The following is a 15,413-nucleotide window of genomic DNA, read 5'->3' as shown; positions in this document are numbered from 1 at the left end:
TTTATGGCGTTTTTATGCCTTACTATACTATGATATTTTTTTTCGTTTTTATGCTTTACCATACTATTTTTTTTATGCCTTACTATATTATGATATATTATGCCTTACTGTATGATGAAGTTTTTATGCCTTACTATTACGTTTTTTTGATTTTTTTTATGTCTGACTATACTATGACGTCTTTATGCCTTGCTATACTATGATGTTTTTTTGATGTTTTTATGCCTTACTATACTATGACGGTTTTATGACGTTTTAGGTCTTACTATACTAATTTTTTTTTCCCGTTTTTATGTCTTACTATGCTATGACATTTATGCCTTACTATATGATGTAATTTTATGCCTTACTATACTATGATGTTTTTTGACAGTTTTATGCCTTACTATACTATGACATTTTTTGATGTTTTTATGCCTTATTATCCTGACGTTTTTTGATTTTTTTTTATCTCTGACTATGCTGACATTATATGCCATACTATATATGACGTTTTTATGCCTTTCTAGACTATGATGTTTTTTGACATTTTCATGCCTTGCTATACTATGACATTTTGTTTTACGTTTTTATGTCTTACTACACTTTGACGTTTCTTGATGTTTTTGTCTTACTATACTATGATGCTTTTATGCCTTACTATACTATGATGTTTTTTGACGTTTTTATGCCTTATTATACTGTGACGTTTTTGTTGTTTTTATGCCTGACTAAACTTTGACATTTTATGCCTTACTATACCATGATCTTTTTTGACGTTTTTATGTCTTGCTGTACTATGAAGTTTTATGACATTTTATGCCTTACTATGCTATGACATTTTATGTCTTACTATACTATGGTGTTTTTATGCCTTACTATAATATGACATTTTATGCCTCACTATACTATATTTTTTTAACGTTTTTATGCTTTGCCATACTATGATTTTTTAAATGTTTTTATGCCTTACTATGTTATGATATCTTATGCCTTACTATACTTTTACGTTTTTTTGATTTTTTTATGTCTTACTATGCTATGACATTTTTATGCCTTTCTAGACTATGTGTTTTTTGACCTTGTCATGTCTTACTATGCTATGATGTCTTTATGCCTTACTATACAATATCACATTTTCATGCCTTGCTATACTATGAAATTTGTTTTACATTTTTATGTCTTACTACACTTTGACGTTTCTGGATGTTTTTGTCTTACTATACTATGACCTTTTTTTTGTTGTTTTTATGCCTGATTCAACTATGACATTTTATGCCTTAATATACTGTGATGTTTTTTGATGTTTTTATTCCTTATTATACATGACAATTTTTGACATTTTTATGCCTTACTATAATATGACATATTTATTAAATTTTTAAGCATTACTATACTATGACGTTTTTTTTTACCTTATTATGCATTCTGTACTGAAACGTTTTCATACGATTATTATACTATGACGTTTTATGCCTTGCTATACTATGATGTTTTTTTGATGTTTTTATGCCTTACTATACTATGACGGTTTTATGACATTTTATATCTTACTATACTATAATGTTTTTTTTCCCTTTCTTATGTCTTACTATGCTATGACATTAATGCCTTATTATACTATGACGTTTTATGTCTTACTATACTATGTTTTTTGCCGTTTTTATGTCTTACTATGCTATGACATTTATGCCTTACTATATGATGTAATTTTATGCCTTACTATACTTTGATGTTTTTTGACAGTTTTATGCCTTACTATACTATGAAATTTTTTGATGTTTTTATGTTTTATGTTTTTATGCTATACTATGTCATTTTATACCTTACTATACTATGATGGGTTTTTTTTACATTTTTATGCCTTACTATACTATGATTTTTTTTTATGTTTTTATGCATAACTATTCTATAACATTTTTTTTTTTTTTTTTTTTTGTCTTACTATATTATGATTTTTTTTATGGTTTTATGACTGACTATACTATGACATTTGTGGTGGAAATCTGAAAATAAAGAGTTGACAAAATGATCAAGTTGTTTTTGTGAATTTTAATAAGACCTTTGCAGAGGATCAGCGTACAGTCACAACAGAGTGTAATGGCAGACTGAAGGGTCAGGAAGTGTGTGTCTGAAAAATTCATAAGTGTCAACCTATCAAGGAGAAATAGCTGTGTATTAAAGGAGAAACAACTCCTTACTTCATACCATGCAGCACCAGATAGGGAGCATGCGTGTAAGGACAGATTTACATCCTAGGTAGTACAAAGCTAGTTCATACTAAGTACAAAGGTACAAATTGTGATGAACCAATGAATAAAGTGTGAATTTTCTATGATACATTTTTATGCCGTAATATGATATGCCTAACTATGCGATGAAAATTTTGTGCCTTATGATGGTTTTCGACATTTTTATGCATAACTATTCTGTGATCTTTTTTTTACTTTTTTACGCCTTCATACAATATGACATTTTTTTTACATTTATAGGCCATACATTACTATGATGTATTCATGCCTTGTTTTACCATGATTTTTTTTGATTTTTGTGACTTAATATGCCTTACTATAGTATGACGTTTTTATGCCTTACTATACTATGACGTTTTTATGACTTTTTATGCCTTACTATACTATGACGTTTTTATTATTTTATATGCCTTACTATACCATGACTTTTTGTGCCTTACTATACTATGTCGTTTTTATGACTTTTTATACCTGACTGTACTATGTCGTTTTTATGACTTTTTATGCCTTACCATACTATGACATTTTCATGACTTTTTATGCCTTACTATACTATGTCGTTTTCATGCCTTACTATACTATGACGTATTTATGACTTTTTATGCCTTACTATACTATGTCGTTTTTATGCCTTACTATACTATGACTTTTTATGCCTCACTATACTATGTCGTTTTTGTGACTTTTTATGCCTTATTATACTATAACTTTTTGTACTTTACTATACTATGTCGTTTTTATGACTTTTAATGCCTTACTATACTATGACTTTTTATACCTTACTATACCATTTTGTTTTTATGACTTTTTATGCCTTACTATAGTATGACGTTTTTATGCCTTACTATACTATGTTGTTTTTATGACTTTTTATGCGTTACTATACTATGACGTTTTTATGACTTTTTATGCCTGACTATAGTATGTTGTTTTTATGACTTTTTATGCCTATCTATACTGTCGTTTTTGTGAGTTTTTATGCCTTACTATACCATGACTTTTTGTGCCTTACTATACTATGTCGTTTTCATGCCTTACTATACTATGACATATTTATGACTTTTTATGCCTTACTATACTATGTCGTTTTTATGCCTTACAATAATATGAATTTTTATGCCTTGCTATACTATGTAGTTTTATATGACTTTTTATGCCTTTCTATAGTATGACTTTTTATGCCTTAGTATACTGTCGTTTTCATGCCTAACTATACTATGATATTTTTATGACTTTTTATGCCTTACTATACAATGAATTTTTATGCCTTTCTATACCATTTCGTTTTTATGACTTTTTATGCCTTACTATACTATGACGTTTTTATGACTTTTTATGCCTTGCTATACTATGACTTTTTATGCCTTACTATACTATGACGTTTTTATGACTTTTTATGCCTTACTATACTATGTTGTTTTTATGACTTTTTATGCCTTACTATAGTATGTTGTTTTTATGACTTTTTATGCCTTACTATACTATGACGTTTTTATGACTTTTTATGCCTTACTATACTATGACGTTTTTATGACTTTTTATGCCTTACTATACTATGACGTTTTTATGACTTTTTATGCCTTACTATACTATGACTTTTTATACCTTACTATACTATGTTGTTTTTATGACTTTATATGCCTTACTATAGTATGACGTTTTTATGCCTTACTATACTATGTCGTTTTTATGCCTTACAATAATATGAATTTTTATGCCTTGCTATACTATGTAGTTTTATATGACTTTTTATGCCTTTCTATAGTATGACTTTTTATGCCTTAGTATACTGTCGTTTTCATGCCTAACTATACTATGATATTTTTATGACTTTTTATGCCTTTCTATACTATGATGTTTTTATGACTTTTTATGCCTTACTATACTATGACATATTTATGACTTTTTATGCCTTACTATACTATGTCGTTTTCATGCCTTACTATACTATGACATTTTTATGACTTTTTATGCCTTACTATACTATGAATTTTTATGCCTTGCTATACCATTTTGTTTTTATGACTTTTTATGCCTTACTATACTATGTCGTTTTCATGCCTTACTATACTATGACATATTTATGACTTTTTATGCCTTACTATACTATGTCGTTTTTATGCCTTACAATAATATGAATTTTTATGCCTTGCTATACTATGTAGTTTTATATGACTTTTTATGCCTTTCTATAGTATGACTTTTTATGCCTTAGTATACTGTCGTTTTCATGCCTAACTATACTATGATATTTTTATGACTTTTTATGCCTTACTATACAATGAATTTTTATGCCTTTCTATACCATTTCGTTTTTATGACTTTTTATGCCTTACTATACTATGACGTTTTTATGACTTTTTATGCGTTATTATACTATGTCGTTTTCATGCCTTACTATACTATGACGTTTTTGTGACTTTTTATGCCTTACTATAGTATGTTGTTTTTATGACTTTTTATGCCTTACTATAGTATGTTGTTTTTATGACTTTTTATGCCTATCTATACTATGTCGTTTTTGTGAGATTTTATGCCTTATTATACTATAACTTTTTGTACTTTACTATATACTATGACGTTTTTGTGACTTTTTATGCCTTACTATACTATGACTTTTTATACCTTACTATACTATGTTGTTTTTATGACTTTATATGCCTTACTATAGTATGACGTTTTTATGCCTTACTATGCTATGTCGTTTTTATGCCTTACTATACTATGAATTTTTATGCCTTGCTATACTATGTAGTTTTATATGACTTTTTATGCCTTACTATAGTATGACTTTTTATGCCTTAGTATACTATGTCGTTTTCATGCCTAACTATACTATGACATTTTTATGACTTTTTATGCCTTTCTATACTATGATGTTTTTATGACTTTTTATGCCTTACTATAGTTTGACTTTTTATGCCTTAGTATACTATGTCGTATTCATGCCTAACTATACTATGACATTTTTATGACTTTTTATGCCTTGCTATACAATGAATTTTTATGCCTTGCTATACCATTTTGTTTTTATGACTTTTTATGCCTTGGTATAGTATAACGTTTTTATGCCTTACGATAATATGACATTTTTATGACTTTTTATGCCTTACTATACTATGACATTTTCATGACTTTTTATGCCTTGCTATACTATGACGTTTTTGTGACTTTTTATGCCTTACTATAGTATGATTTTTTATGACTTTTTATGCCTATCTGTACTATGTCGTTTTTGTGACTTTTTATGCCTTACTATACTATGATGTTTTTGTGACTTTTTATGCTTACTATACTATGTCGTTTTTATGACTTTTCATGCCTCACTATACTGTCGTTTTTGTGACTTTTTATGCCTTACTATACTGACTTTTTATGCCTTGCTAAACTGTCGTTTTTATGACGTTTTTATGCCTTACTATACTATGACGTTTTTATGACTTTTTATGCCTTACTATACTATGTTGTTTTTATGACTTTTTATGCGTTACTATACTATGATGTTTTTATGACTTTTTATGCCTATCTATACTATTTCGTTTTTGTGAGTTTTTATGCCTAACTATACTATGACTTTTTGTGCCTTACTATACTATGTCGTTTTCATGCCTTACTATACTATGACGTATTTATGACTTTTTATGCCTTACTATACTATGATGTTTTTATGACTTTTTATGCCTTACTATAGTATGACTTTTTATGCCTTAGTATACTATGTCGTTTTCATGCCTAACTATACTATGACATTTTTATGACTTTTTATGCCTTGCTATACAATGAATTTTTATGCCTTGCTATACCATTTTGTTTTTATGACTTTTTATGCCTTGGTATAGTATAACGTTTTTATGCCTTACGATAATATGACATTTTTATGACTTTTTATGCCTTACTATACTATGTTGTTTTTGTGACTTTTTATGCCTTACTATACTGACTTTTTATGCCTTGCTATACTATGTCGTTTTTATGACGTTTTTATACCTTACTATACTATGACGTTTTTATGACTTTTTATGCCTTAGTATAGTATAACGTTTTTATGCCTTACGATACTATGACATTTTTATGACTTTTTATGCCTTACTATACAATGACATTTTCATGACTTTTTATGCCTTGCTATACTATGACTTTTTATGCCTTGCTATACTATGTCGTTTTTATGATTTTTTATGACTTACTATACAATGAATTTTTATGCCTTGCTATACCATTTTGTTTTTATGACTTTTTATGCCTTACTATACTATGACGTTTTTATGACTTTTTATGCCTTACTATACTATGACTTTTTATACCTTACTATACTATGTAGTTTTTATGACTTTTTATGCCTTACTATACTAAGACGTTTTTATGACTTTTTATGCTTATCTATACTATGTCGTTTTTGTGAGTTTTTATGCCTTATTATAATATAACTTTTTGTACTTTACTATACTATGTCGTTTTTATGATTTTTTATGCCTTACTATACTATGTTGTTTTTATGACTTTTTATGCCTTACTATAGTATGACGTTTTTATGACTTTTTATGCCTTACTATACTATGACTTTTTATGCCTTGCTATACTATGACGTTTTTGTGACTTTTTATGCCTTACAATACTATGACTTTTTATACCTTACTATACTATGTAGTTTTTATGACTTTTTATGCCTTACTATAGTATGACGTTTTTTGACTTTTTATGCCTTACTATACTATGACTTTTTATGCCTTGCTATACTATGACGTTTTTGTGACTTTTTATGCCTTACTATACTATGACTTTTTATACCTTACTATACTATGTTGTTTTTATGATTTTTTATGCCTTACTATACTATGACGTTTTTATGACTTTTTATGCTTATCTATACTATGTCGTTTTTGTGACTTTTTATGCCTTATTATACTATAACTTTTTGTACTTCACTATACTATGACGTTTTTGTGACTTTTTATGGCTTACTATTTATATGTTGTTTTTATGACTTTTTATGCCTTATTATACTATAACTTTTTGTACTTTACTATACTATGTCGTTTTCATGCCTTACTTTACTATGTCGTTTTTTATGCCTCAGTATACTATGAATTTTTATGCCTTACTATACTATGTTGTTTTTATGACTTTTTATGCCTTACTATACTATGACGTTTTTATGACTTACTATACTATGACGTTTTTATGACTTTTTATGCCTTACTATACTATGACTTTTTATACCTTACTAAACTATGACGTTTTTGTGACTTTTTATGCCTTACTATACTATGACGTTTTTATGACTTTTTATGCCTTACTATACTATGTCATTTTTATGCCTTACTATACTTTGAATTTTTATGCCTTGCCATACTATGTAGTTTTTATGACTTTTTATGCCTTACTATACTATGTCGTTTTCATGCCTAACTATACTATGACGTTTTTATGACTTTTTATGCTTACTATACAATGAATTTTTATGCCTTACTATACTATGATATTTTTATGACTTTTTATGCCTTACTATACTATGAGATTTTATGCCTTACTATACTATGAGATTTTATGCCTTGCTATACTATGACTTTTCATGCCTTACTATACTATGTTGATTTTATGACTTTTTATGGCTTACTATACTATGACTTTTTGAGACATTTTTGCGCCTTACTATACTATGCTGTTTTTATGACTTTTTATGCCTTACTATACTATGTCAGTGTTTCCTCTACATTCATTTAGCAGTGGCGACTTGCTATACTTTGACTTTTTTATGCCTTACTATACTATGTTGTTTTTATGATTTTTTATGCCTTACTATACTATGACATTTTTATGCCTTGCTATACTATGACGTTTTTGTGACTTTTTATGCCTTACTATACTATGACGTTTTTATGACTTACTATACTATGACGTTTTTATGACTTTTTATGGCTTACTATACTATGACTTTTTATGCCTTACTATACTATGACGTTTTTATGAATTTTTATGCCTTACTATACTATGACTTTTTATGCCTTACTATACTATGACATTTTTATGACTTTTTATGCCTTACTATACTATGTCGTTTTTGTGACTTTTTATGCCTTACTATACTATGTAGTTTTTTTGACTTTTTATGCCTTACCATACTATGATGTTTTCATGACTTTTTATGCCTTACTATACTATGTCGTTTTTATGACATTTTATACCTGACTGTACTATGTAGTTTTTATGACTTTTCATGCCTTACTATACTATGACATTTTCATGAGTTTTTTATGCCTTACTATAGTATGACGTTTTTATGACTTTCTATACCTTACTATACTATATCGTTTTTATGACTTTTTATACCTGACTGTAATATGTCGTTTTTATGACTTTTTATGCCTTACTATACTATATCGTTTTTATGACTTTTTATACCTGACTGTAATATGTCGTTTTTATGACTTTTCATGCCTTACTATACCATGACTTTTTATGCCTTACTATACTATATCGTTTTTATGACTTTTTATACCTGACTGTAGTATGTCGTTTTTATGACTTTTCATGCCTTACTATACTATGACATTTTCATGAGTTTTTTATGCCTTACTATACTATGACGTTTTATGCCTTGCTATACTATATCGTTTTTATGACTTTTTATGCCTTTCTATAGTATGACTTTTTATGCCTTAGTATACTGTCGTTTTCATGCCTAACTATACTATGATATTTTTATGACTTTTTATGCCTTACTATACAATGAATTTTTATGCCTTTCTATACCATTTCGTTTTTATGACTTTTTATGCCTTACTATACTATGACGTTTTTATGACTTTTTATGCCTTGCTATACTATGACTTTTTATGCCTTGCTATACTATGTTGTTTTTATGATTTTTTATGCCTTACTATACAATGAATTTTTATGCCTTGCTATACCATTTTGTTTTTATGACTTTTTATGCCTTACTATACTATGACGTTTTTATGACTTTTTATGCCTTACTATACTATGACTTTCTATACCTTACTATACTATGTAGTTTTTTTGACTTTTTATGCCTTACTATACCATGTCATTTTCATGCCTTACTATACTATGACATTTTTATGACTTTTTATGCCTTACTATCCTATGACGTTTTTGTGACTTTTTATGCCTTACTATACTATGACTTTTTATACCTTACTATACTATGTAGTTTTTATGACTTTTTATGCCTTACTATACTATGACTTTTTATGCCTTACTATACTATGACGTTTTTATGACTTTTTATGCCTTACTATACTATGACGTTTTTATGACTTTTTATGCCTTACTATACTATGACTTTTTATACCTTACTATACTATGACTTTCTATACCTTACTATACTATGTAGTTTTTTTGACTTTTTATGCCTTACTATACTATGACATTTTCATGCCTTACTATACTATGACATTTTTATGACTTTTTATGCCTTACTATACTATGACGTTTTTGTGACTTTTTATGCCTTACTATACTATGACTTTTTATACCTTACTATACTATGTAGTTTTTATGACTTTTTATGCCTTACTATACTATGACTTTTTATGCCTTACTATACTATGACGTTTTTATGACTTTTTATGCCTTACTATACTATGACGTTTTTGTGACTTTTTATGCCTTACTATACTATGACTTTTTATACCTTACTATACTATGTAGTTTTTATGACTTTTTATGCCTTACTATACTATGACTTTTTATGCCTTACTATACTATGACGTTTTTATGACTTTTTATGCCTTACTATACTATGACTTTTTATGCCTTGCTATACTATGTTGTTTTTATGATTTTTTATGCCTTATTATACAATGAATTTTTATGCCTTGCTATACCATTTTGTTTTTATGACTTTTTATGCCTTACTATACTATGACGTTTTTATGACTTTTTATGCCTTACTATACTATGACGTTTTTATGACTTTTTATGCCTTACTATACTATGACTTTCTATACCTTACTATACTATGTAGTTTTTTTGACTTTTTATGCCTTACTATACCATGTCATTTTCATGCCTTACTATACTATGACATTTTTATGACTTTTTATGCCTTACTATCCTATGACGTTTTTGTGACTTTTTATGCCTTACTATACTATGACTTTCTATACCTTACTATACTATGTAGTTTTTATGACTTTTTATGCCTTACTATACCATGTCATTTTCATGCCTTACTATACTATGACATTTTTATGACTTTTTATGCCTTACTATCCTATGACGTTTTTGTGACTTTTTATGCCTTACTATACTATGACTTTTTATACCTTACTATACTATGACTTTCTATACCTTACTATACTATGTAGTTTTTTTGACTTTTTATGCCTTACTATACCATGTCATTTTCATGCCTTACTATACTATGACATTTTTATGACTTTTTATGCCTTACTATCCTATGACGTTTTTGTGACTTTTTATGCCTTACTATACTATGACTTTTTATACCTTACTATACTATGTAGTTTTTATGACTTTTTATGCCTTACTATACTATGACTTTTTATGCCTTACTATACTATGACGTTTTTATGACTTTTTATGCCTTACTATACTATGACGTTTTTATGACTTTTTATGCCTTACTATACTATGACATTTTTATGACTTTTTATGCTTACTATACTATGTCGTTTTTGTGAGTTTTTATGCCTTACTATACTATGACTTTTTATACCTTACTATACTATGTCGTTTTTATGATTTTTTATGCCTTACTATACTATGACGTTTTTATGACTTTTTATGCCTTACTATACTATGACGTTTTTATGACTTTTTATGCCTTACTATACCATGACTTTTTGTGCCTTGCTATACTATGACGTTTTTGTGACTTTTTATGCCTTACTATACTATGTTGTTTTTATGATTTTTTATGCCTTACTATACTATGTCGTTTTTATGATTTTTTATGCCTTACTATACTATGACTTTTTATGCCTTGCTATACTATGACGTTTTTGTGACTTTTTATGCCTTACAATACTATGACTTTTTATACCTTACTATACTATGTAGTTTTTATGACTTTTTATGCCTTACTATACTATACTATGACGTTTTTATGACTTTTTATGCCTTACTATACTATGACTTTTTATGCCTTACTATACTATGACGTATTTATGACTTTTTATGCCTTGTTATACTATGTCGTTTTTATGACTTTTTATACTTGACTGTACTATGTCTTTTTTATGACTTTTCATGCCTTACTATACTATGACATTTTTATGACTTTTTATGCCTTACTATCCTATGACGTTTTTGTGACTTTTTATGCCTTACTATACTATGACTTTTTATACCTTACTATACTATGTAGTTTTTATGACTTTTTATGCCTTACTATACTATGACTTTTTATGCCTTACTATACTATGACGTTTTTGTGACTTTTTATGCCTTACTATAGTAAGACGTTTTTATGACTTTTTATGCCTTACTATACTAAGACGTTTTTATGACTTTTTATGCTTATCTATACTATGTCGTTTTTGTGAGTTTTTATGCCTTATTATAATATAACTTTTTGTACTTTACTATACTATGTCGTTTTTATGATTTTTTATGCCTTACTATACTATGACGTTTTTATGACTTTTTATGCCTTACTATAGTATGACGTTTTTATGACTTTTTATGCCTTACTATACTATGACTTTTCATGCCTTGCTATACTATGACGTTTTTGTGACTTTTTATGCCTTACTATAATATGTAGTTTTTATGACTTTTTATGCCTTACTATAATATGACGTTTTTATGACTTTTTATGCCTTACTATACTATGACTTTTTATGCCTTGCTATACTATGAGTTTTTATGACTTTTTATGACTTTTTATGCCTTACTATACTATGACTTTTTATACCTTACTATACTATGTAGTTTTTATGACTTTTTATGCCTTACTATAGTATGACGTTTTTATGACTTTTTATGCCTTACTATACTATGACTTTTTATGCCTTACTATACTATGACGTATTTATGACTTTTTATGCCTTGTTATACTATGTCGTTTTTATGACTTTTTATACTTGACTGTACTATGTCTTTTTTATGACTTTTTATGCCTTACTATAGTATGACGTTTTTATGACTTTTTATGCCTTACTATACTATGACTTTTTATGCCTTGCTATACTATGACGTTTTTATGACTTTTTATGCCTTACAATACTATGACTTTTTATACCTTACTATACTATGTAGTTTTTATGACTTTTTATGCCTTACTATAGTATGACGTTTTTATGACTTTTTATGCCTTACTATACTATGACTTTTTATGCCTTACTATACTATGACGTATTTATGACTTTTTATGCCTTGTTATACTATGTCGTTTTTATGACTTTTTATACTTGACTGTACTATGTCTTTTTTATGACTTTTCATGCCTTACTATACTATGACATTTTTATGACTTTTTATGCCTTACTATCCTATGACGTTTTTGTGACTTTTTATGCCTTACTATACTATGACTTTTTATACCTTACTATACTATGTAGTTTTTATGACTTTTTATGCCTTACTATACTATGACTTTTTATGCCTTACTATACTATGACGTTTTTGTGACTTTTTATGCCTTACTATAGTAAGACGTTTTTATGACTTTTTATGCCTTACTATACTAAGACGTTTTTATGACTTTTTATGCTTATCTATACTATGTCGTTTTTGTGAGTTTTTATGCCTTATTATAATATAACTTTTTGTACTTTACTATACTATGTCGTTTTTATGATTTTTTATGCCTTACTATACTATGACGTTTTTATGACTTTTTATGCCTTACTATAGTATGACGTTTTTATGACTTTTTATGCCTTACTATACTATGACTTTTCATGCCTTGCTATACTATGACGTTTTTGTGACTTTTTATGCCTTACTATACTATGTAGTTTTTATGACTTTTTATGCCTTACTATAGTATGACGTTTTTATGACTTTTTATGCCTTACTATACTATGACTTTTTATGCCTTGCTATACTATGACGTTTTTGTGACTTTTTATGCCTTACTATACTATGACTTTTTATACCTTACTATACTATGTAGTTTTTATGACTTTTTATGCCTTACTATAGTATGACGTTTTTATGACTTTTTATGCCTTACTATACTATGACTTTTTATGCCTTACTATACTATGACGTATTTATGACTTTTTATGCCTTGTTATACTATGTCGTTTTTATGACTTTTTATACTTGACTGTACTATGTCTTTTTTATGACTTTTTATGCCTTACTATACTATGTTGATTTTATGACTTTTTATGCCTCACTATACTATGTCGTTTTTGTGACTTTTTATGCCTTATTATACTATAACTTTTTGTACTTTACTATACTATGTAGTTTTTATGACTTTTTATGCCTTACTATACAATGACATCTTCATGACTTTTTATGCCTCACTATACTATGACGTTTTTATGACTTTTTATGCCTTACTATACTATGACATTTTCATGACTTTTTGTGCCTTGCTATACTATGACTTTTTATGCCCTGCTATACTATGTCGTTTTCATGCCTTACTATACTATGACATTTTTATGACTTTTTATGCCTTACTATACTATGACGTTTTTGTGACTTTTTATGCCTTACTATACTATGACTTTTTATACCTTACTATACTATGTAGTTTTTATGACTTTTTATGCCTTACTATACAATGACATTTTCATGACTTTTTATGACTTGCTATACTATGACTTTTCATGCCTTGCTATACTATGACGTTTTTGTGACTTTTTATTCCTTACTATACTATGACTTTTTATACCTTACTATACTATGTAGTTTTTATGACTTTTTATGCCTTACTATAGTATGACGTTTTTATGACTTTTTATGCCTTACTATACAATGACATTTTCATGACTTTTTATGACTTGCTATACTATGACTTTTCATGCCTTGCTTTACTATGACGTTTTTGTGACTTTTTATGCCTTACTATACTATGACTTTTTATACCTTACTATACTATGTAGTTTTTATGACTTTTTATGCCTTACTATACTATGACTTTTTATGCCTTACTATACTATGACGTATTTATGACTTTTTATGCCTGACTGTACTATGTCGTTTTTATGACTTTTTATGCCTTATTATACTATAACTTTTTGTACTTTACTATACTATGTCGTTTTTATGATTTTTTATGCCTTACTATACTATGACGTTTTTATGAGTTACTATACTATGACATTTTTATGACTTTTTATGCCTTACTATACTATGTCGTTTTTCTGCCTTACTATACTATGACTTTTTATGCCTTACTATACGATGACGTTTTTATGACTTTTTATGCTTTACTATACTATGACGTTTTTATGACTTTTTATGCCTTACTATACTATGACGTTTTTATGACTTTTTATGCTTTACTATACTATGACATTTTCATGACTTTTTGTGCCTTGCTATACTATGACTTTTTATGCCCTGCTATACTATGTCGTTTTTATGATTTTTTATGCCTTACTATACTATGACATTTTTATGACTTTTTATGCCTTATTATACGATGACGTTTTTGTGACTTTTTATGCCTTACTATACTATGACTTTTTATACCTTACTATACTATGACGTTTTTATGACTTTTTATGCCTTACAATACTATGACTTTTTATGCCTTACTATAGTATGTTGTTTTTATGACTTTTTATGCCTTACTATAGTATGACGTTTTTATTATTTTATATGCCTTACTATACCATGACTTTTTGTGCCTTACTATACTACGTCGTTTTTATGACTTTTTATACCTGACTGTACTGTCGTTTTTATGACTTTTTATGCCTTACTATACTATGACATTTTCATGACTTTTTATGCCTTACTATACTGTCGTTTTTATGCCTTACTATACTATGTTCTTTTTATGACTTTATATGCCTTACTATACAATTAATTTTTATGCTTTACTATACTATGACGTTTTTGTGACTTTTTATGCCTTACTATATTATGACTTTTTATACTTTACTATACTATGTCGTTTTTATGACTTTTTATGCCTTACTATACTATGACTTTTTATGCCTTAGTATACTATGTCGTTTTCATGCCTAACTATAATATGAAATTTTTATGACTTTTTATGCCTTA

The sequence above is a fragment of the Seriola aureovittata genome, chromosome 7, assembly GCF_021018895.1.
Source record: "Seriola aureovittata isolate HTS-2021-v1 ecotype China chromosome 7, ASM2101889v1, whole genome shotgun sequence".
NCBI classification, from domain to species: domain Eukaryota; kingdom Metazoa; phylum Chordata; class Actinopteri; order Carangiformes; family Carangidae; genus Seriola; species Seriola aureovittata.
This window is presented reverse-complemented; position numbering follows the sequence as displayed.